Genomic DNA, 22,853 nt, shown 5'->3' on the forward strand with positions numbered 1-22,853 from the left:
CCACCGATCACAATACAACATATTGCAAAATATCCATTTACTCACAGTGAACGTGAAGTTTATGAATATTTTCGCCAGTTGCATTCAGCTTTTGTCGTGAGGGAAGTTCGATATTCATTTGATGATAATATTATCGATATATTTTGCTCATTCGAATGTGCCAATTATATCAATCAGGCGTATTTTGAGTCGAATCTTGTAAATTTAAGTTTAAAAGCGTACCATGTTATGTTTAAGGATATAAATGTGCTACAAATGTATTGTCAAAGACGAAGGTGTTTGGCATGCCAAAAATACGTCACTGTCTGTGACAATCGCAATTTATATGCTGAACCCGAAGAGGATTATGTAATACAAGTATTTCCAATAACCAATTGCACCGTCAATCTACTTCAATCAACAGTTCATACATAACTACATAAGTGATATTTTATTTTAATACGTTATTATATATTTTATTTTAATGCGGTTTTGAATTAATTGTTAAAAATGCCAAAATTTAACCGCATTAAAAAAATTAATCGATTAAACATCACTGGACAAAAATTAGTAGAAATTGAGAAATTTAAAAATAATCGCTCAAAACTTTTTATTATAAAAACAACGAAAACCTTATTGACTTATTGTCATTTTTAAATTCTACTTCTTCTTCATTAAAATCAAAACTAAAAGAATTATGTTCTTCATCCACATATAAATTTAATTTATTTGTAGACTTAGTATATGAAAATTTAATTACGGGAGAAGTTCGGGATGTTGCATTTAAAACAACAAATGTTTTATGTTATTTTACTTCAAATTTTTCTACCCTTTTTAAAAACATGTTCGATAAATTATTAAATGAACAAGAGTCATTTCTGTTGAAGGGTTCTTCTTGGAGACAAATTAGTTTAGATGGTCTCCAATTAAGAACAAATAAAGTAAATTTACTAGGGGGTTCCTCATTTATAAAATTACCCCAATCAATTTATAATAAAAAAGCAATAATAAACGTAATGAATTATGACAATAGATGTTTTAAATATGCAATTTTATCAAAATTTAATGAAAAAAAAAATAAAAATAATTTTAGTATTAAATATTTTAATTTTTTGGAAAAAAAAAGTGGTCTTAATTTTAATTGTATTGATTACCCTACACCAATCAATCAAATAAAAAAATTTGAAAAAATTAATAACATATCCGTTAATGTTTATAGTTGTGATGATAAAAATCAAATTTACCCACTTCATATAAATAATAACGAAAAATCCGATCATTATGATTTGTTTTTTTTCTCAAATGAACCAACAACACATTATTGTTACATAGCTAATTTCTCACGACTGATTAGATCACAAAGAACAAAACATGAAAGTAAAATAATTATTTGCAAGCGATGTTTTACGACTTTTAATGTTAAACCAAATAAAAACAAGGCATGGGGGCAGCATGGTCTCGATAGGCATAAAGTAATCTGCCAAAAACATAAACTTTGTAAGCCTGTAATGATTGATCCACATGATGACAAATTTATATATTTTAATAAATATAATCGGGCTGACCGAATTCCTATTGTAATTTATGCCGATTTTGAATGCTTTTTAAAACCCACTAATAATATCATAACGGTCAATACTAAAAACACGCATTATCATAAGCCCATGAGTTATGGGCTATATGTTAAAATTGATTACAACATCGTCCCAAAAAAATTAGTAAAACAATTTAAAATTCCTAAAAATCCAATAATTTATAGAGGCAAAAATGCATCAAAGCATTTTATGTTAACTATAATTGATATTTCTACCAAAATTTATTATCTATATAATACTAATAAATCAATGCATAAATTAACAAAAAAGGAAGAAGGTCAATATATTAATTCGAAAAAATGTGAACTATGTTTGAGATCATTTAATAATGAAACCGTATTTAAAGTTAGAGACCACTCACATCTTACAGGGAAATATTTAAGGGCTTTATGCTTAAATTGTAATTTTTCGGCACAAAACCCATCATTTGTACCAGTATATTTCCATAATTTATCGTATGACGGTCATTTTATTGTACGCACCTTAGGCTGTAATGATAATGACATACGCATTATTCCAAACTCGGGTGAAAAATATTTGACCTTTAGTAAGCAAATTTTTGATAAATTTTATGTAAAATTTGTAGACACTTTTATGTTCATGTCAGAATCACTCTCTAATTTAGCTACTAATTTAGCCGAAGATAAAACAAGATTCCGTGAAATTAACCATCATTTTCCTTTAGAAAACATTGATTTAGTTATTCGGAAAGGTGTATTTCCATATGAGTATGTAGACTGCAACTCAAAACTTAAAGATACCTCATTACCACCTAGAATTAAATTTTATAATTCGTTAACAGATGATCATATTTCAAAAAAAGATTACATGCATGCATGCAATGTTTGGGAGAAATTTAATATAAAAACATTAGGTGAATATAGTGATTTATATTTATTAACGGACATATTGATTCTGGCTGATGTATTTGAAAATTTTAGAGATATTTGTTTGAAAACTTTTAATTTAGACGCCTCTTATTATTTGACAGCACCTGGTTTTGCGTTTGACGCAATGTTAAGTTTTACTGGAGTTAAACTTGAGAGATTAACAGATTATTTGATGTTACTCATGATGGAGAATGGAATAAGAGGGGGGGTATGCCAATCTGTAAGACGCTATGCCAGAGCTAATCTACCAGATGTTGATGGGATTAATTATAACAAAAAAAAACCACACATTTATTTGGCATATTTTGATTGTGTAAATTTATACGGCAAATCAATGCTTGCAAGTTTACCATACAAAAATTTTGAATGGTATAATGATTTGACATTAGACGTTACTACTATAGATGACGATGCACCTATTGGTTATATACTGGAAGTGGATGTGGATTACCCCGAAAAATTACATGATATTCATAGCGATTTACCTTTTTTGCCACACAATAGTTGTCCACCTAATTCTAAGATTATTAAACTGCTGACAACTTTAAATAATAAATCAAATTATGTCGTTCATTATAGATTGTTAAAGCAGGCAATTCACAACGGATTAAAAGTTGTAAAAGTTCATAAAATAATTAAGTTTGATCAATCAAAATGGTTAGCCCCTTATGTTGATAAATGCACTAGTATGAGGGTCTTGGCAAAAAACAAGTTTGAATATGAATTTTGGAAATTACTCGTGAATAGTGTCTATGGGAAATGTATGGAGAATCCGCGTAAAAGATTGGATATAAAGTTGGTATCAGATGATCGAAAAGCTCATAGGCTAATGAGAAAACCTAATTTCATAGATAGAACTATATATAGCAATGAGTTAATGTCTTTACATTTTCAAAAAGAAAAGATTAAATTTGATAAACCAATCTACGTGGGATTTTCTATTTTAGATATATCGAAAACCTATATTTATAATTTCCATTATGACGTAATGAAAAATAAATACGGAAAAAAAATATCACTATTATACACTGATACCGATTCATTAATATATCGTATTAAAACAAATAATTATTTTAATGATTTAAAATTTGATTTATTGAGTCATTTTGATACTTCTAATTTTCCAATTAGTCACTTTTGTTACAGTGATAAACATAAGAACACCCCAGGATATTTTAAAGACGAATTGAAGAGTGAAATTATGACGCAATTTGTAACGCTAAGACCCAAATTATATGCTTATACAGTAAGTGGTATTGAATACAAAAAGGCAAAAGGTGTAAAAAAGTATGTTAGAGACAAGTATATGACGGTCAATCATTATTTAGATATTTTATCAAAGTTCAGTATACAAAATTCCTCACATTTGGATGCACAAAATGGTGAATCTAGTCAAATTAATGCATACTGTGATATTAACTCAATACAGGCAACAAAACATAATGTTTATTCCAAAACAACCAGAAAAATAGTATTGAGTGCAAATGACGATAAACGTGTCATATTAAAAGGTGGTATTTGCACTTTACCATACGGACATTATAAATTAAACTAATCAAAAATAATTATGAATATGTTTTATTACAAACGTATTTTATAAATAGTAAATCATTTAACTAATTAGCTATTCGACAAATCGTTATCGATGATAAAATTAATTAAGGGAGCTATAGTAACCTAATCATGAAGCAAATTGTTTAATTTTTATATTATAATATATTAATGTACAAAATATAACAATAATCATTGTTTTTCAAATTTAATATTTCTAAAAGTGTTATAATATTTAATTCATTGAACATTTTATAAATTGTAAAAATGGAAAATGTATGTTATTTAATTTGGTTACAAACTTTTTGTTAAAACTATGTATATATTTTAATATTCTAACATTGATCATTAACTTTTATGTATGATTCATTTCTATTTATTTTTTATTATTAAATAATAATATACATAATTGTATTGTGATTGACTTTGGTCGAGATTCATTATGTTAAATTGTAAGTAATATGATTTATGATACTGTAATTATTTAATAATAAATTAAAAAATTGTAATATGCCGGTTCTATGAAGATGATGAAGCAAAATGTATATAATTTTACTTTTTATTGATCCTATTATATTAAATATAGAAGTCTATTTATGTTTATATACTTTAGTTATATTGATTTATTTAAAATATGTTATAATTGGTAAATATTATTATACTTTTGTTAATATCGTTATTCTATATTGTAATTGAACATTGGCCTTGTAAATATTAAATAAAATTAAATAAATAATATATAGAATAATGATGCATTTTATACTTGATCATTCAATTTTGAAATTTAGTGTTATAACTTATAAAATTATGTTTTTAATTTTTTTGAATCTTGTATAACTAAATCATTTGAAACAATATTGTACTTAACCAATTGTGTAATTTTTATATAAACCTGATCGCTTATTATCCCGTGCTAGTAGTATACATCTGTATGTTTACAGTTCATTGACGTGTTGTAACGTAATGATTAAGACTTAATCTGGATATCCCTCCGGGGGGTCACCGATTTACTGAGACACACATTACTGAGATTACACACATGTTGTAAACCTATTTATTCATTACACAAAATTATTTAGTGTATATACATCAAATGTTTACACTATAGTCAAAATTATTTTTTATCAAACCTTACTATAAAACTGAAATAATATTTAATGAAAATATTACAAATTAATAAATAATAGTTTTTTTATTGTTATAAATTAATTCTTAATTATATTTACACAAGTTTTCTTACTTCTCTAGTAAAAGGTACATATTCTACAATTCTATCATGAATTAATAAACAGTAAGCAGTCACACCTGCTAGTGATTCTGAAGCTTCAATTTCCAATTGAACATCTACTGCTGAAGCAGTGGCTGAATCGTTCTGTTTCGAAGTATCGATGACTATAATTGGTGCGTTTGTCAGAAAAGTAGAAGGACTCAATATGGGGTTACGAATACTTTTTTCATAGTACGATTCTTGAAACGATGTATACATATTATATAATAAGGTGAAATTATTTTTAGTAAAATCTAAATTCAAATTATTGTATGGATAAGCTATCGAGTTCAGAAACACTTTAACGTTTGTTAAATTACAATGGTCAAATATACTACAATCTTTTGTTATCAAATTTTTGCGTCCTTTTTGTAATCCAATTATGATAAATCGGGGTTTTTCTAATTTTGATGCAGTTTTCAAATTCCATACAACTTTTTTAGTGGTACCAAGTTCAGGATATTCAAAAGTTTCAAAAGATCTAAAAGGGATAAATAGGCTTTTTTCTTTTTCTATAAGTTTCAATAATTTTAATCTTTCTTCATCGTCAACAGTGATATGTGGTACCATCCAGACAATTTTATTTAAAACGACTTTACCTTCAGTAGCAGTTGCACCAGTTTTAACTTGTAAAGCATTTAAATCACTATGACTTCGGGTTAATATTAATTCCAATCTAGAATTCACTAATATTCTTTTATAGTCTTCAAATAAACCTAACCAATATTTCAATGGAATGCAAGCACTAAATTCACCTTTATCATTTTCCGATTGTGTTGCGTTTTTAAAATTCCAGCCAGCATTTTCATAGCAATTGTAGTTGTCTGGCGTACCGGATAAGTAACCTTTCAACGAGCTAGTGATTCCAAGAACACGTGCGCTATCTACTTCTATCCCATTGATTTCCAATCGTATTTGTTCGAAGAGGTAAGAGTAACCGTTATTAGATAGTTTCACTTTGGTAGGATCAGTAATTGTTCCTTCCAAAAAAATGAAGCTTTCGTGTAGGTATGGATAAACATCCGTTTGCTGGATTGATATACGTATTTCATCATTATTATTAAATGATGTTGTATACGGTGCGTATGAATGATATTCAATTTTCGTAATTTTAGAATCCGTTTCGTACTGTGAAGTTATATCCAAAATATCACTTTCAGGCATTTTGCTTCAATTGATAACCCAGAGCTTGTAAAATTTTTTTATTCTTCACTGTCAATTTTTTTATTTTATTTGATGTTACTGGTAGCACTTTAGTCTTATGACTAGTTGTTCTGATCCGAAGTAGTGGACTTATATTGAATTTTAATCCCATCTCAAGACCCGTAACGTTTAATATGTAACACAATTGTCAATGCCTCATCAAAATTATCAATCGGATTATGATCTTGATCTACTAACTGAACGGTTATCGAGTCAATATTTGTTTTATTCAATTTGTAATATATTAAGTTTGGTGGTGACTGTATAACTTTAGATCCTGTTTTTTCACTCGGGAAAAACTCATAAATCGAATGACTTTGAAGATGGTTGTTGAATGATCCTTGAGCTATATTACACATTACTTTTATAGAATTAATTGTGTTTAAATTGACAGCTTTTTTTGATCGAAGAATTTCATTGTATGGGTTATATACTCGTTTTTCAAAACCGAATACAGGTGCTATACTATGCGGATACTCAAAGTGTAGTATCCCATTACATTTTATATACGATCTGAAATCGTTAGGATCAACCGTAATGTCGAATGTTAAATTGGTTAAGTTTTTACTATTATAGGTATCTATTTGCTTCTTAACTCGTTGCTTAATATCTTCAATTTCATAACAACCCTCTTCCAATGTAATAAAACATATCATAGGATCATTATTGTTTTCATTCTCAGCTACTTGTATAGAAAATTTATTATTATTATCATTAATATTTGGAAACGAATTAAATGACTGTAAACATAACAAAGCTATTTCTGAGTCCTCGTAAAGGCCTATAGGTGGAAAATAATTTACAGATAATATGGTAGCATTCCCAGTTAAACTTAAAGTAACTGACTCATACATTACAAAATCTAAGATATAAATTTAATGATGAGATCCGTGACGTTTAATATGCAGAACAACTGTTAACGTTTCGTTAAAATTGTCAATTGGATTATTGTTTTGGTCAACTAACTGAACAGTAATTGAATTAATATCTGTTTTGTTTAATCGGTAATATATAAGGTTTACCGGAGATTGAACAACCTTTGTTCCTCTTCTCCCACTCGGGAAAAACTCATATATCGAATGGGTTTGAAGTTGGTTGTTGAATGACCCATGTGCTATATTACACATTACTTTTATAGAATTTAATGTGTTTAAATTTGCAGCTTTATCCGATCGATGTTCTTCATAAAACGGTCCACAATCTTTCTTTCTATACCCAAAAACAGGTGCTATACTATACGGATGCTCAAAGCGTAGTATTCCATTACATTTTATATACGTTCTAAAATCGATAGGATCAATACGTACATTGAATGTTAGCTTTGTTCCGTAGACTTTATTAGCTTGAGGTAACTCTTCTACCATATATTTGTTAATATCTTCTATGTCACAGCATTCGACTGGCACAAAAAATTGAATATTTACTTTTCTATCTGGAGGAATTGATTTTATTCTCAGCCGGTTATTAGTTAGATTTATAATATTTGGAAATGAATTGTATGTTTGCAAAGATAACAAAGCTATTTCTGAATCCTCGTAAACGTTTAGAGATGGAAAATAATTCGTGGATAATATAGTTGTATTTCCAGTTAAACTTAATGTAACAGATTAATACATTGTAAAAATTCAAGACATAAATGACCACAGTTAAATGTATTGAAGTCTTGATAGTTGGAATAGTTGTATACTATTTTGAACTGTCTGAAATAATGTTGTAATTCAATTGGTGGTGGTAAATCACCAAAGCTATCAAAATATACAACTTTGTCCTTATTTTTATAAAACGCTACCCAATGGCTTCCGTCGCCTGAAGATATATCCAAGTTTAATATACCACATTCAATCGTATGCGGTTTTTTAGGTAAGTTATCACGTGAAAAGACACCACGGAAATGATTGATTTTCAACTTCCCGACGTATTTTATAATATCCTGAGACGAAAGCGGTCTGTCAGGTAGCGTAATCATCAGTTTTTTTTTTTTTCTTGATCTATTCTTGTTTGAATTCAAACCACTTCCTTTTTTTCTTTTTCTATTTTGAACCGCATTATACACACTAGCACCTCCATACATCAAACTACCAAGTGCTGACAATCCTGCAAATATAGGTATTAAAGGAATTACACCTCCTGACTGTCTCGGTGCTAAAATCAGCCTTTTACCACCATTCTTTTTCTTTGAGATTCTTTTTTTCTTCGCTGCTAATATACCATTTGTTTTTATAGCACGTTTCCGTTTACAACCCATACCTATTTTTCTTTTAGCTTTCATCGCATTTGTTACTGCATACGCAACTAGTTTCTCTTTTTTAGGAGTATCTTTTGCTTTAAATCTTTCCCAAGCACGATTTTCTAACACTTTATCAGCTCTATGTCTATCGTCTAAATTTTTACTCGCTGCATACACAATATCGTGATCGCGACAAGCAGCATCCAATGGGTTTATTCCTTTATCACCACGATCTAACCTCTTTTTTAATTTCGTACCTGGACCGCAATACTGATATCCTGGTACATGGGCTTCAAACGGGAGACTATTTATAAGGGAGTTTACAAATCCTTTTCCAGTCTTGACTGACTTACACTTACGAGTTGAACGTGTCATCGATAACTGATTACAAATTGGAAAATTCTAGCGTATTTATAAGAAAAAATGGATTTGATTGAACAGAAAGATAAATTGGATGTTATAAATGTGGATGTTCGGACAGTTAAAAAACCATCAAGACACGGTTCGTTATTTCCTGATACTATACGTGCTATACTAGTTGGTCCCAGCGGTTCAGGAAAAACAAATATAATGTATAATCTGATCACACACGCAAACGGGTTAAGATTTGAAAATATTTATTTATACTCGAAAACCTCCAATCAAGAAAAATATGTTTTATTAAAAAAAATTATAGATGATATACAAGGTGCTAATTTTTTCATATTTACAAGCGCTGATAAGGTTATAAAACCGAACTTGACTAAACAAAATTCTATTATAATTTTTGATGATGTAATATGTGGTCCACAATCTGTAATCAGAGAATACTTCAGCATTGGAAGACACTCAGGTGCTAGCTCTGTATTTTATTTAGCACAAACATATTCTAAAATATCAAAACAATTAGTAAGAGATAACTCAAACTTTTTAATGCTGCTGAAACAAGATGATACAAATTTACGACATATATTCAACGATCATACGTCAGCAGATATGGATTTCTCAAAATTTCGGGAAATTTCCCATTTATGTTGGAACCACAGTGATTACGGGTTTCTGGTTATCGATAAGACTCGAGAAATGAATGAAGGAAGATATAGATGTGGTTTTCATACGTTTATTAAAATAAGATAAATTAGTATTGTATTATGTTAACATACATATCATTAATTTTCTGATATTATAATTTACAAGCCATTTAATGATGAACTTTGTAAAAATTATTGTAAACCTTAATATTATTTTAATAAAATACTTTATAAATATATATATATACCATAGTACGCAGTTATTAACCACATAGTGATATCAGTAGTCATACGATACAGTTAAATTGTATTTATTATTTACAATGGATAAAGAAAAAGTTTTGCTGGAAAATTTAATAACATCAAAATAAAATATTAAACGAAAAATAATGGAAATGAAACGGGGCGTTATAGATTCTGAAAACTATTTCCGTGAAGCATTTAAACCATTGAGTACAAGTATAGAAAAAAATAATCAATGCAACTCGCACCCAGCTGATCAAAAAAATACGGAAACCTCGCATATTAGTGACGAAGATGACGATGTATTAAATTCAACATTTTCAAATTTTTTTAATAATCGACAGACAATACAACGTTATGATAAATCCTATGGTATGTATTATGATAAAGCTAGTGATTCGTACAAAATAGGAGATCACACAGTAACTTTTTGTCATGGTAACTTACAGTTGGTTAATAAATACTATAAATGGACTAAAGGGCTATGGTCGTTATTATGCGAGAAGGAACCAAAAAATCACACTATAGAAGATATGGAATCTTATTATGATATTTTAAGAACAACACATGTTCATTTAAAACCCGATGGGAAACCCAAAACCTCAAGATACTTTAAATGGATTAATGTTGTAAAACCTCTGTACGAACGAATGAAAAATGAGGATCATCAGTTAAACAAAGAAATAACTAAAATTAATACCCCTAAAACTCCTCAAATTAACTTATTACCATTTAACGAACATATATCTAGGTTGAGCGCTAAACGTAGTAATATTCATAATAATACAACCATGGGAAATGCGCCGTTTGAATTTCAACCAACAGCTAACAGTTCTATGATTTCAGAACCTGTTGTTGAAAATATGTTTAGTTTTACTTCAACACCGCAGACTAATAATAAAGGTGCTGGTTTATATAAAGATGTAATACCTCAAACCCAGTTAGTTTATTATGACGACCCAAATGAGCTAGTGACTAGATTAAATCTTTTAGCATCATCACAAAGTGCGGGTAATACTGGTGTTAATAATGAAATTATATCTATTTTAGAAGAGCTACGTGAGAGAAATATTATAGTATAATGGTAACCTTAGATAGTATAGCTAATGAACTACATCGGCCAGCCAGAAAAATATTTCCTAGACGATGCGTAGTAACACGGTTTATTGATGACCTCTGGCAAGCTGATTTAATGGATATGCAATCTCATTCTAAAAAAAATCACGGCTTTAGATATATTTTAGTTGTTATAGACACGTATTCAAAATATATTTGGGTTGAGTCACTGAAAAATAAGTCCGGTGAAAATTGTACAAAAGCCATGTCTAATATATTGAAAAAAGCTAATCCAAAATTGTTACAGACAGATAATGGCACAGAATTTTATAATATTCAATTTCAAAATTTAATGAAAAAATATAAAATTAAACATTTTAGTTCATACAGTGTTATCAAGTGTTCAATTTGTGAACGTGTTATACAAACCCTTAAAAATAATATATATAGACATTTCACTGCAACAGGTACATGGAATTGGTATGATAAAATATCAAAAATTATACAAAACTATAATAATACAAAACATAGAACAATCAAATGTACACCCAATGATGCTCGGTTGGACGCAAACAAAATTAAATTTAATACCCATATAAATGATAAAACATTATATAAACCGAAATTTAAAGTTAATGATAAAGTAAGAATATCTAAGTATAAACATGCATTTAGTAAAGGATACACCCCAAATTGGACAACGGAAATATTTACAATTTCAAAAGTCTTACAGACAAACCCAGTAACTTATCGACTAAAAGATGGAACAGGCAATAAAATCTTAGGTGGTTTTTACGAACAGGAAATTAAGTTAACGGATTATCCAGACACTTTCCTCGTTGAACGTATCATAAAAAAAGTTGGGAATAAAATGTTTGTCAAATGGTTAGGCTTTGATTCGAGCCAAAATTCATGGATAACATCATCAGATATTTTAAAATAAAGATATTTTATATGTTATACTTTTTATAATAAAAAATATAAAAGTTTTTTATCAAGGCAAATTAATTATTTACATAGGTTATCTCCTGAAATAAAAAAAGATTGATTATTGTATACAAAAAAGTTTTATTTATAAAAAAACAATAATTTATTATACTAATAGGTCTTGTAATATCATATCAGACATTGTGTTAAAATGAAATTGCAATATTTCATGTAAAAATGATGTGTCATCGTTTTGTAGATGCGAATAATAACTAAAGTCATAGTTTTGAATATATTGGTTTGTAAATTCATTCCTCTGGCAAGTGATGGGAAGACCGCGGACATCGTTTTTAATCAGTTCGTAAGCTGTGTCAAATGTAACCTGATAACTTGACAAACGTTTCTGTTTTTCTACAATATACAAATCGATCAAATTTTGTATTTGCTTGAGACGGGCGAAGTCAATGTTCGTCAAACTAATGTAATTGTCGTTTATATGCAAGGTAATTCAACTATGTTTAACATTGGTTGAATATGAAAAGTTATCTGTTATTTTTACACGTCTACATCTGATATGTAAATTATTCATAATTGAATTGTAATTAGATTCAGACATAAGTGTAAACCATTCTTCCAAACTTAATGTAATAATTTTCTTTGAAAGTTTACACTCCAATAGCAAAATAATAGAAATCTGATTATTAATTAATAACCCCACTGTAATATTTTTCTTGCTAAAAGCACGGATGTCAAAAGTAGACTTACAGACAATTATTGGTGAATCCATTGTTAAATAATTTTGTTAATTTTTTTATAAGTTAAAAATATTTTGACCACTATAAGCATAAATATAAAGTGAAATATAACTGCTAGAAGTCCTACGTTGAACTGTGAGTTTTTATCGTTTGTAAACATATTATATACTAAAATCATGGATAAAAAATACAAAAAATGTAAAAAAAATATATATTATAAGCAAAAACACATGATTTAACAAATGGTGTCGTCCGGATCGGTTTCACAATTACAAATAACATCGGTTTTACAATAATTACTTAAGACTTTTTGTATATACTGATTTCCCTTCATTAATAATAGAAATACACATTTTGGTGAATAACGAGTATGTTCTATAAAACAATCGTCAAAAATTTCAAAATTATGTAGAATTATCCCACACCAGTGACATTGAACTGCATCCCCGATGTTTAGATACTGGAAACCACACTGGGCCAATTTATATTTGTTCTGGCCCGTATTTGATGGGTATGTTTGAAATGATCTTAGCCTTGATGAAAATGCGGTGAATTCTGGATAAGCCGGTGTTGAATTGAATCGTATTTGACTAACCAATGACCGGATATCATTTGTACATTTTTGGAAATTCATTTTTTTTAAAAAAATTAAAGAAACGACGAGGAAATTAGAAACTACAAAACACAACTTGGTAAAACAGCTAATCGCAAGCAACTGAATATATTTAAAAATTATTAATAATTTGTTTACCAAATTTTGATAAAAAATACAGTGCAACCAACAAAAGTAAAATTTAAGTTTCTCCGGAAAAACAGTCTGTGAATGAACAAATACATCAATGAAAATTTAATTCACATGTTCTCCTGGTACACCATAGTCTGCTTTAAGCAAAAAGCGATATCTAGCAGTGATGAAAAAATTAAACAGTATAAACTGGGATAGAAAGCAGCCAAAAATCTGTTCATCCAAGGGGGAAAGTCGTGGATAACCGTTTATAAATCACCCTGGAACAGTAAAAAACTGGGGTAGTAAGCACCCACAAATCTGATCGTTCAAGGGGGAAAGTCGTGGATAACCGTTTTTAAATCTCCCTGTAATTGTAAAAACTGGGATAGAACCTACATATACTACCTACTTATGTTAATATCAACGTATTTATTGACTTCTAAATTCTAGTTTTGCGTACAACTAATCTATCTAAAGGTGAGTAATGTATTTGCAATTGTCTGAAGTCTTATTCAACAACAACTTATGTGTTTTTTTATTTGAAATGATTTACCCCATCAATGAAAAATGTTAATACTAACGTAATAATTGATTCTAAATTCTAGTTTTTTGAATATCTAGTTTATGTATAGTGGATAAATGTGTTTGCAATTGTCTGAAGTCTTATTATCAACATATTATGTTTTTTTTTTTTATTTGAAATGATGTACCCCAACAATGAATAACGTTAATATTAACGATATTATTGAGTTCTAAATTCTAGTTTTGGGTTCAACTAATCTATCTATAGGTGACTAATGTATTTGCAATTGACTAAAGTCTTATTCATCAACTTAATATGTTTTTTATAAATTTGAAATTATGTAACCCAAGACTAAAAAATGTTCATATAAGCGTTAATATTGAGTTCTAAATTCTAGTTTTCTGATCATGTAGTTTATGTATAGTGGATAAATGTATTTTCAATTGTCTGCAGTCTTATTCAACAACAACTTATGTTTTTTTTTAATTTGAAATGATGTACCCCAACAATGAAAATGTTAATATCAACGTATTTATTGACTTCTAAATTCTAGTTTTCTGATCATCTAGTTTATGTATAGTGGATAAATGTGTTTGCAATTGTCTGAAGTCTTATTCATCAACATATTATGATTTTTTTCAATTTGAAATGATGTACCCCAACAATGAATAACGTTAATATTAACGTAATAATTAAGTTCTAAATTCTAGTTTTGGGTTCAACTAATCTATCTATAGGTGACCAATGTATTTGCAATTGTCTGAAGTCTTATTCGTCAACAAATTATGTTTTTTTTTAATTTGAAATGATGTACTCCAACAATGAAAATGTTAATATCAACGTATTTATTGACTTCTAAATTCTAGTTTTTCGATCATCTAGTTTATGTATAGTGGATAAATGTGTTTGCAATTGTCTGAAGTCTTATTCGTCAACAACTTATGTTTTTTTTTCAATTTGAAATGATATACCCCAACAATGAAAATGTTAATATCAATGTATTTATTGACTTCTAAATTCTAGTTTTTTGAACATCTAGTTAATTTATAATGGATAAATGTATTTGCAATTGTCTGAAGTCTTAATCAACAACAATTTATGTTTTTTTTTTTTAATTTGAAATGATGAACCCCAACAATGAATATGTTAATATCAACGTATTTATTGACTTCTAAATTCTAGTTTTGCGTACAACTAATCTATCTAAAGGTGAGTAATGTATTTGCAATTGTCTGAAGTCTTATTCAACAACAACTTATGTGTTTTTTTATTTGAAATGATTTACCCCATCAATGAAAAATGTTAATACTAACGTAATAATTGATTCTAAATTCTAGTTTTTTGAATATCTAGTTTATGTATAGTGGATAAATGTGTTTGCAATTGTCTGAAGTCTTATTATCAACATATTATGTTTTTTTTTTTTATTTGAAATGATGTACCCCAACAATGAATAACGTTAATATTAACGATATTATTGAGTTCTAAATTCTAGTTTTGGGTTCAACTAATCTATCTATAGGTGACTAATGTATTTGCAATTGACTAAAGTCTTATTCATCAACTTAATATGTTTTTTATAAATTTGAAATTATGTAACCCAAGACTAAAAAATGTTCATATAAGCGTTAATATTGAGTTCTAAATTCTAGTTTTCTGATCATGTAGTTTATGTATAGTGGATAAATGTATTTTCAATTGTCTGCAGTCTTATTCAACAACAACTTATGTTTTTTTTTAATTTGAAATGATGTACCCCAACAATGAAAATGTTAATATCAACGTATTTATTGACTTCTAAATTCTAGTTTTCTGATCATCTAGTTTATGTATAGTGGATAAATGTGTTTGCAATTGTCTGAAGTCTTATTCATCAACATATTATGATTTTTTTCAATTTGAAATGATGTACCCCAACAATGAATAACGTTAATATTAACGTAATAATTAAGTTCTAAATTCTAGTTTTGGGTTCAACTAATCTATCTATAGGTGACCAATGTATTTGCAATTGTCTGAAGTCTTATTCGTCAACAAATTATGTTTTTTTTTAATTTGAAATGATGTACTCCAACAATGAAAATGTTAATATCAACGTATTTATTGACTTCTAAATTCTAGTTTTTCGATCATCTAGTTTATGTATAGTGGATAAATGTGTTTGCAATTGTCTGAAGTCTTATTCGTCAACAACTTATGTTTTTTTTTCAATTTGAAATGATATACCCCAACAATGAAAATGTTAATATCAATGTATTTATTGACTTCTAAATTCTAGATTTTTGAACATCTAGTTAATTTATAATGGATAAATGTATTTGCAATTGTCTGAAGTCTTAATCAACAACAACTTATGTGTTTTTTTTATTTGAAATGATTTACCCCATCAATGAAAAATGTTAATACTAACGTAATAATTGATTCTAAATTCTAGTTTTTTGAATATCTAGTTTATGCATAGTGGATAAATGTGTTTGCAATTGTCTGAAGTCTTATTCATCAACATATTATGTTTTTTTTTTAATTTGAAATGATGTACCCCAACAATGAATAACGTTAATATTAACGTTATTATTGAGTTCTAAATTCTAGTTTTGGGTTCAACTAATCTATCTATAGGTGACTAATGTATTTGCAGTTGACTAAAGACTTATTCATCAACAAATTATGTTTTTTATAAATTTGAAATTATGTAACCCAAGACTAAAAAATGTTCATATAAGCGTTAATATTGAGTTCTAAATTCTAGTTTTCTGATCATGTAGTTTATGTATAGTGGATAAATGTATTTTCAATTGTCTGCAGTCTTATTCAACAACAACTTATGTTTTTTTTTAATTTGAAATGATGTACCCCAACAATGAAAATGTTAATATCAACGTATTTATTGACTTCTAAATTCTAGTTTTCTGATCATCTAGTTTATGTATAGTGGATAAATGTGTTTGCAATTGTCTGAAGTCTTATTCATCAACATATTATGTTTTTTTTTAATTTGAAATGATGTACCCCAACAATGAATAACGTTAATATTAACGTAATAATTAAGTTCTAAATTCTAGTTTTGGGTTCAACTAATCTATCTATAGGTGACCAATGTATTTGCAATTGTCTGAAGTCTTATTCGTCAACAAATTATGTTTTTTTTTAATTTGAAATGATGAACTCCAACAATGAAAATGTTAATATCAACGTATTTATTGACTTCTAAATTCTAGTTTTTCGATCATCTAGTTTATGTATAGTGGATAAATGTGTTTGCAATTGTCTGAAGTCTTATTCGTCAACAAATTATGTTTTTTTTTCAATTTGAAATGATATACCCCAACAATGAAAATGTTAATATCAACGTATTTATTGACTTCTAAATTCTAGTTTTTTGAACATCTAGTTAATTTATAATGGATAAATGTATTTGCAATTGTCTGAAGTCTTAATCAACAACAATTTATGTTTTTTTTTTTAATTTGAAATGATGTACCCCAACAATGAATATGTTAATATCAACGTATTTATTGACTTCTAAATTCTAGTTTTGCGTACAACTAATCTATCTAAAGGTGAGTAATGTATTTGCAATTGTCTGAAGTCTTATTCAACAACAACTTATGTGTTTTTTTTATTTGAAATGATTTACCCCATCAATGAAAAATGTTAATACTAACGTAATAATTGATTCTAAATTCTAGTTTTTTGAATATCTAGTTTATGCATAGTGGATAAATGTGTTTGCAATTGTCTGAAGTCTTATTCATCAACATATTATGTTTTTTTTTTAATTTGAAATGATGTACCCCAACAATGAATAACGTTAATATTAACGTTATTATTGAGTTCTAAATTCTAGTTTTGGGTTCAACTAATCTATCTATAGGTGACTAATGTATTTGCAGTTGACTAAAGACTTATTCATCAACAAATTATGTTTTTTATAAATTTGAAATTATGTAACCCAAGACTAAAAAATGTTCATATAAGCGTTAATATTGAGTTCTAAATTCTAGTTTTCTGATCATGTAGTTTATGTATAGTGGATAAATGTATTTTCAATTGTCTGCAGTCTTATTCAACAACAACTTATGTTTTTTTTTAATTTGAAATGATGTACCCCAACAATGAAAATGTTAATATCAACGTATTTATTGACTTCTAAATACTAGTTTTCTGATCATCTAGTTTATGTATAGTGGATAAATGTGTTTGCAATTGTCTGAAGTCTTATTCATCAACATATTATGTTTTTTTTTTTAATTTGAAATGATGTACCCCAACAATGAATATGTTAATATCAACGTATTTATTGACTTCTAAATTCTAGTTTTGCGTACAACTAATCTATCTAAAGGTGAGTAATGTATTTGCAATTGTCTGAAGTCTTATTCAACAACAACTTATGTGTTTTTTTATTTGAAATGATTTACCCCATTAATGAAAAATGTTAATACTAACGTAATAATTGATTCTAAATTCTAGTTTTTTGAATATCTAGTTTATGTATAGTGGATAAATGTGTTTGCAATTGTCTGAAGTCTTATTCATCAACATATTATGTTTTTTTTTTTTTATTTGAAATGATGTACCCCAACAATGAATAACGTTAATATTAACGATATTATTGAGTTCTAAATTCTAGTTTTGGGTTCAACTAATCTATCTATAGGTGACTAATGTATTTGCAATTGACTAAAGTCTTATTCATCAACTTAATATGTTTTTTATAAATTTGAAATTATGTAACCCAAGACTAAAAAATGTTCATATAAGCGTTAATATTGAGTTCTAAATTCTAGTTTTCTGATCATGTAGTTTATGTATAGTGGATAAATGTATTTTCAATTGTCTGCAGTCTTATTCAACAACAACTTATGTTTTTTTTTTAATTTGAAATGATGTACCCCAACAATGAAAATGTTAATATCAACGTATTTATTGACTTCTAAATTCTAGTTTTCTGATCATCTAGTTTATGTATAGTGGATAAATGTGTTTGCAATTGTCTGAAGTCTTATTCATCAACATATTATGTTTTTTTTTAATTTGAAATGATGTACCCCAACAATGAATAACGTTAATATTAACGTAATAATTAAGTTCTAAATTCTAGTTTTGGGTTCAACTAATCTATCTATAGGTGACCAATGTATTTGCAATTGTCTGAAGTCTTATTCGTCAACAAATTATGTTTTTTTTTAATTTGAAATGATGAACTCCAACAATGAAAATGTTAATATCAACGTATTTATTGACTTCTAAATTCTAGTTTTTCGATCATCTAGTTTATGTATAGTGGATAAATGTGTTTGCAATTGTCTGAAGTCTTATTCGTCAACAAATTATGTTTTTTTTTCAATTTGAAATGATATACCCCAACAATGAAAATGTTAATATCAACGTATTTATTGACTTCTAAATTCTAGTTTTTTGAACATCTAGTTAATTTATAATGGATAAATGTATTTGCAATTGTCTGAAGTCTTAATCAACAACAATTTATGTTTTTTTTTTTAATTTGAAATGATGTACCCCAACAATGAATATGTTAATATCAACGTATTTATTGACTTCTAAATTCTAGTTTTGCGTACAACTAATCTATCTAAAGGTGAGTAATGTATTTGCAATTGTCTGAAGTCTTATTCAACAACAACTTATGTGTTTTTTTTTATTTGAAATGATTTACCCCATCAATGAAAAATGTTAATACTAACGTAATAATTGATTCTAAATTCTAGTTTTTTGAATATCTAGTTTATGCATAGTGGATAAATGTGTTTGCAATTGTCTGAAGTCTTATTCATCAACATATTATGTTTTTTTTTTAATTTGAAATGATGTACCCCAACAATGAATAACGTTAATATTAACGTTATTATTGAGTTCTAAATTCTAGTTTTGGGTTCAACTAATCTATCTATAGGTGACTAATGTATTTGCAGTTGACTAAAGACTTATTCATCAACTAATTATGTTTTTTATAAATTTGAAATTATGTAACCCAAGACTAAAAAATGTTCATATAAGCGTTAATATTGAGTTCTAAATTCTAGTTTTCTGATCATGTAGTTTATGTATAGTGGATAAAAGTATTTTCAATTGTCTGAAGTCTTATTCAACAACAACTTATGTTTTTTTTTTAATTTGAAATGATAGACCCAACAATGATTAATTTTAATTCTAACGTAATAATTGAGTTCTAAATTCTAGTTTTGGGTTCAACTAATCTATCTATAGATGACTAATGTATTTGCAATTGACTAAAGTCTTATTTATCAACTTAATATGTTTTTTATAAATTTGAAATTATGTAACCCAAGACTAAAAAATGTTCATATAAGCGATAATATTGAGTTCTAAATTCTAGTTTTCTGATCATGTAGTTTATGTATAGTGGATAAATGTATTTTCAATTGTCTGCAGTCTTATTCAACAACAACTTATGTTTTTTTTTAATTTGAAATGATGTACCCCAACAATGAAAATGTTAATATCAATGTATTTATTGACTTCTAAATTCTAGTTTTCTGATCATCTAGTTTATGTATAGTGGATAAATGTGTTTGCAATTGTCTGAAGTCTTATTCATCAACATATTATGTTTTTTTTTAATTTGAAATGATGTACCCCAACAATGAATAACGTTAATATTAACGTAATAATTAAGTTCTAAATTCTAGTTTTGGGTTCAACTAATCTATCTATAGGTGACCAATGTATTTGCAATTGTCTGAAGTCTTATTCGTCAACAAATTATGTTTTTTTTTAATTTGAAATGATGAACTCCAACAATGAAAATGTTAATATCAACGTATTTATTGACTTCTAAATTCTAGTTTTGCGTACAACTAATCTATCTATAGGTGACTAATGTATTTGCAATTGACTAAAGTCTTATTCATCAACTTAATATGTTTTTTATAAATTTGAAATTATGTAACCCAAGACTAAAAAATGTTCATATCAACGTATTTATTGACTTCTAAATTCTAGTTTTCTGATCATGTAGTTTATGAATAGTGGATAAATGTATTTTCAATTGTCTGCAGTCTTATTCAACAACAACTGATGTTTTTTTTTTAATTTGAAATGATAGACCCAACAATGATTAATTTTAATTCTAACGTAATAATTGAGTTCTAAATTCTAGTTTTGGGTTCAACTAATCTATCTATAGGTGACTAATGTATTTGCAATTGACTAAAGTCTTATTTATCAACTTAATATGTTTTTTATAAATTTGAAATTATGTAACCCAAGACTAAAAAATGTTCATATAAGCGTTAATATTGAGTTCTAAATTCTAGTTTTCTGATCATGTAGTTTATGTATAGTGGATAAATGTATTTTCAATTGTCTGCAGTCTTATTCAACAACAACTTATATTTTTTTTTAATTTGAAATGATGTACCCCAACAATGAAAATGTTAATATCAACGTATTTATTGACTTCTAAATTCTAGTTTTCTGATCATCTAGTTTATGTATAGTGGATAAATGTGTTTGCAATTGTCTGAAGTCTTATTCATCAACATATTATGTTTTTTTTTAATTTGAAATGATGTACCCCAACAATGAATAACGTTAATATTAACGTAATAATTAAGTTCTAAATTCTAGTTTTGGGTTCAACTAATCTATCTATAGGTGACCAATGTATTTGCAATTGTCTGAAGTCTTATTCGTCAACAAATTATGTTTTTTTTTAATTTGAAATGATGAACTCCAACAATGAAAATGTTAATATCAACGTATTTATTGACTTCTAAATTCTAGTTTTGCGTACAACTAATCTATCTAAAGGTGAGTAATGTATTTGCAATTGTCTGAAGTCTTATTCAACAACAACTTATGTGTTTTTTTTATTTGAAATGATTTACCCCATCAATGAAAAATGTTAATACTAACGTAATAATTGATTCTAAATTCTAGTTTTTTGAATATCTAGTTTATGCATAGTGGATAAATGTGTTTGCAATTGTCTGAAGTCTTATTCATCAACATATTATGTTTTTTTTTTAATTTGAAATGATGTACCCCAACAATGAATAACGTTAATATTAACGTTATTATTGAGTTCTAAATTCTAGTTTTGGGTTCAACTAATCTATCTATAGGTGACTAATGTATTTGCAGTTGACTAAAGACTTATTCATCAACAAATTATGTTTTTTATAAATTTGAAATTATGTAACCCTAGACTAAAAAATGTTCATATAAGCGTTAATATTGAGTTCTAAATTCTAGTTTTCTGATCATGTAGTTTATGTATAGTGGATAAATGTATTTTCAATTGTCTGCAGTCTTATTCAACAACAACTTATGTTTTTTTTTAATTTGAAATGATGTACCCCAACAATGAAAATGTTAATATCAACGTATTTATTGACTTCTAAATACTAGTTTTCTGATCATCTAGTTTATGTATAGTGGATAAATGTGTTTGCAATTGTCTGAAGTCTTATTCATCAACATATTATGTTTTTTTTTTTAATTTGAAATGATGTACCCCAACAATGAATATGTTAATATCAACGTATTTATTGACTTCTAAATTCTAGTTTTGCGTACAACTAATCTATCTAAAGGTGAGTAATGTATTTGCAATTGTCTGAAGTCTTATTCAACAACAACTTATGTGTTTTTTTATTTGAAATGATTTACCCCATTAATGAAAAATGTTAATACTAACGTAATAATTGATTCTAAATTCTAGTTTTTTGAATATCTAGTTTATGTATAGTGGATAAATGTGTTTGCAATTGTCTGAAGTCTTATTCATCAACATATTATTTTTTTTTTTTTTTATTTGAAATTATGTACCCCAACAATGAATAACGTTAATATTAACGATATTATTGAGTTCTAAATTCTAGTTTTGGGTTCAACTAATCTATCTATAGGTG

This window comes from Metopolophium dirhodum, unplaced genomic scaffold (genome assembly GCF_019925205.1).
Source record: "Metopolophium dirhodum isolate CAU unplaced genomic scaffold, ASM1992520v1 scaffold1, whole genome shotgun sequence".
NCBI lineage: Eukaryota > Metazoa > Arthropoda > Insecta > Hemiptera > Aphididae > Metopolophium > Metopolophium dirhodum.